This window comes from Pteronotus mesoamericanus, unplaced genomic scaffold (genome assembly GCF_021234165.1).
Source record: "Pteronotus mesoamericanus isolate MK-2021 breed Mesoamerican mustached bat unplaced genomic scaffold, CSHL_Meso_final contig_24, whole genome shotgun sequence".
Classification (NCBI taxonomy): Eukaryota; Metazoa; Chordata; class Mammalia; order Chiroptera; family Mormoopidae; genus Pteronotus; species Pteronotus mesoamericanus.
Genome location: NW_026555100.1, coordinates 8985126 through 8988178, shown reverse-complemented (window position 1 = coordinate 8988178; position 3053 = coordinate 8985126). Strand labels below are relative to the sequence as shown.

The following is a 3053-nucleotide window of genomic DNA, read 5'->3' as shown; positions in this document are numbered from 1 at the left end:
GCAGGGCTAATGGAAAAAGAGAAAGATTTTCCATGTATTTATTATGTGAAACATAACATACGGGGGATATGTACGGCGATATGTAATTAGACATAAAACAAGCCAGACTTGAGGAATTGCCAAAAATCTGTGGCAGAATAATGAAACTGCTTTACAAGGCCTTGAGTGGTATCATTTCTTTCACAATCCGTCACTGTAATCGACTGGCCCGGTAACCGGCTGAATGGAGAACTTGCTGTGGAAACCCAGAGCTGGGGTTCATTCGGGGGGATGCCTGGCTAGGCACCATCCTTGATTAATTCCTGTGTCCTTTCCAAGGCAAAGATATATTCGTCTTGAGGCCCTGGCAGCAAAGGAACTGGACAGAGAACGAGTGGATGTGGAGGCGATGAGGCCCATCCCAGGCAGAGGGTGATGGAAGTGAGTCCCCCAGTTTCCCCAGCTGGAACTGGGCTCGACTGTCTTCCTTCATAACACACCAGCTGGGACAGTGGCAGCTTCTAGTTTCGGCTGTGCTGCCATTTTGCTTTGTGACCTTCCCTAAACCATTGGAATTCCCTGGGCCTCAGTTCCCTCCTCTGCAGAACAAGGAACGCGATTCATCCAAGATACCTACGCACAGGGATATGTGCCAGGTGATTGGTGATGACAATGTGGAGAAGGTCTTGCTGTCCTGGCCCTTCCGTGAAAACCCATCTACTATATCATTTATCACCATAGGGTGATTTCAAGTTTTTCAAGGAAAACATGCCAGGACAGATCCTTGTGTTTTTTAAATATACAGTGCTTAATAAGCTGCATACATTTCAACAACAAAGCTAGGGGGCACAGATTTGGTTATTTAGATTACTAAAAATATTTATTACAGGCAGATTGCTTTCCCCATGTTAAACAGAAAACATGTGACTGGAAACATTTAGAGACTGGAAACTGGATTAAACCAATTCCAAAGTCCTTATCAAATAAGGTACCAGTCAAGGAAAAGATATTTTGGAACTTAAAATTAGGGAAGCATATACACAATTCAAAAGGGAGAGGGGAGAGAGAGGGAAAAAAAACTGACTAAAATAAAGTCAGAATGATCATTTACAATTTACAATCTTTAATTAAGCACATAAAACAATGCTATTTAATATATTTCTCCATGAACTTCTTACAAAATTCAGATTGCAGCTTATCACTGACATATCTTTCGTCTTCCTTCTGCTCATTGGCACCTTTTGCACCGTTCCTGAAAACAGCGTCATCAGCCCGCTCTTTAACTTTGAAGTTGGCCTGCAGCTGGGACGGGCCAGTGAGATTAAGGTGAGGGCTTCCACTCAGAATGTTTTCCATATGAACCCTTCTTCAGCTTTTTGTTCTTGTTCCTCCCTGGCTTGCTCTTCAGCTCTTTCTTTTCAAATTTTTTTCCAGTTCTGCAAGAAGAGCCGCAGTGTCCTGGTCATCACTCTCCTCTTCAAAATCTTTATCTTCTTCACCTGTTAGAGGGCCACCTGCCTCAAGGTTGGCAGCGGGAATCTGGTCTGACCGAGGCTTCTTTGACACTAAAGAGAAGGTTGTACGTCCTTGGGTTGGATGATCTCTGGGTTTTTTCCCCTGCAGCAGCTCTCCCGTCCTGCCCTCTTTTTGGAGTCATGGTTCTGAACCTCTTTGGGGCATCTCGTGTGGTCTGCCTATGTCTTATCCTTGTACGAGAGGATAGCTCTCTACCTGAATATTGCTTTGAGAATTGGCTCAAATCACCTGCTCCTTTTCTTCTCCCTTTTGCAGGTTCAAAAGCTGACTGAGCTGCTGTGTCCATCTTTTATGGTTGGCTAAGGTCCGATTCAGCAACCTCTGGAGATCACACAGACACAATTACAACTCTTGGATTGTAATGTACTTGTACACCTGGCACCCAGCAGATACGTGGACTCTTTGCCTTTGCCAAATCTGCCATCTTTCCTTTCTGAAGCTCCCGCACATCTGTCCCCAACACTTCCTTTTCCTCTGCAACTGTCCTGGCTCAGCCTCACGGTGTTTCTTTCCAAAACCATTACAACAGCTTCTAACGCTGGTTTGAGCTGGTGAGTCTTCCCTTCTCGTCTTTCCATCCCCACCCCACTTCCTCTCTCTCTCTTTCTCTGTCTTGTTCCATGTCTCCAGAAACTGACCTCTGCAGTCTCTTCCATGGGGACTACCTTGCCAGAAGCTCTGCGACTGCCCAAGGAAAGCCCCAGGAAATGTGACGGGGAATCTTCCTGCGCCATTCCTTCTCTGGGCCATGTCCTGTTGGTGACCTCCAAAGGTCTGCACTTCCTGCTCTCGCAGGGTCTGGTGATGTAATTGCCTGCCCTGCCCGGTAGGCCAATGTTGATAACAGCTTCCTGCTGCCGGCCATTTCAGGGGCCTATTCATCTCTCACTGGTCCCATCCTCCCCTCCAAAGGCAATGGACTTATTCGTTCAACCATCAACTGAGCTCCCGGAGTTGCACGGTCTTCTGTCAGAACCCCAAGCGCACATGCTGCCCCTGCTCCAGGCTCGCCCCTTTCCTGCTTCTGTGGACTGAGCATGTTTTTTGGATGCCCGAAGCTGATTTCTGAATGTCTCTCTCCCATCCCAAATACCCTCCTTGCCTCTCCATCTTCTTCATTCAGTATAAAGGGGTGTTTCCAATGCTCCACAACTTGGCCAGTGCTCTCTCCTCAGATCGGCCCCTTTCCTCTGTTGCCTATCACCCCCAACAGCCAGCTGTTCCCTCTCCCCACATCTCCATGGCTTCAAATCCTACCTGTCCTTCAAAGCTCAGCTTAAATGTCACATCCATAAAACTTCCCTCTCATTCCAGCTGGAAACAATCTTCCCCTCTTCTCAAATCCCCAGGGATATTATCTGTTTCTCTCTTGGTCACTTATCACTTCCTCAACTTGTATTAGAATAATTTATATACAAGCGCCATCTTCCCTTCTTCGCTGGGTCTTGTCCATCTTGCTGTGACTATGTGACCTGGTTATGAAACGTGTGTGTTCTGGAGACAGCCGCCCAGCTTCAAAGCCTGGCTCTGCTGCTTTT

General features: G+C 46.8%; 1 pseudogene; it reads right to left on the bottom strand.

The window, feature by feature from the left end:
- Positions 1–1125: 1125 nt before the first annotated feature.
- Positions 1126–1807, bottom strand: LOC129069778 (spliceosome-associated protein CWC15 homolog; annotated as a pseudogene).
- Between the last annotated feature and the right edge of the window lie 1246 nt (positions 1808–3053).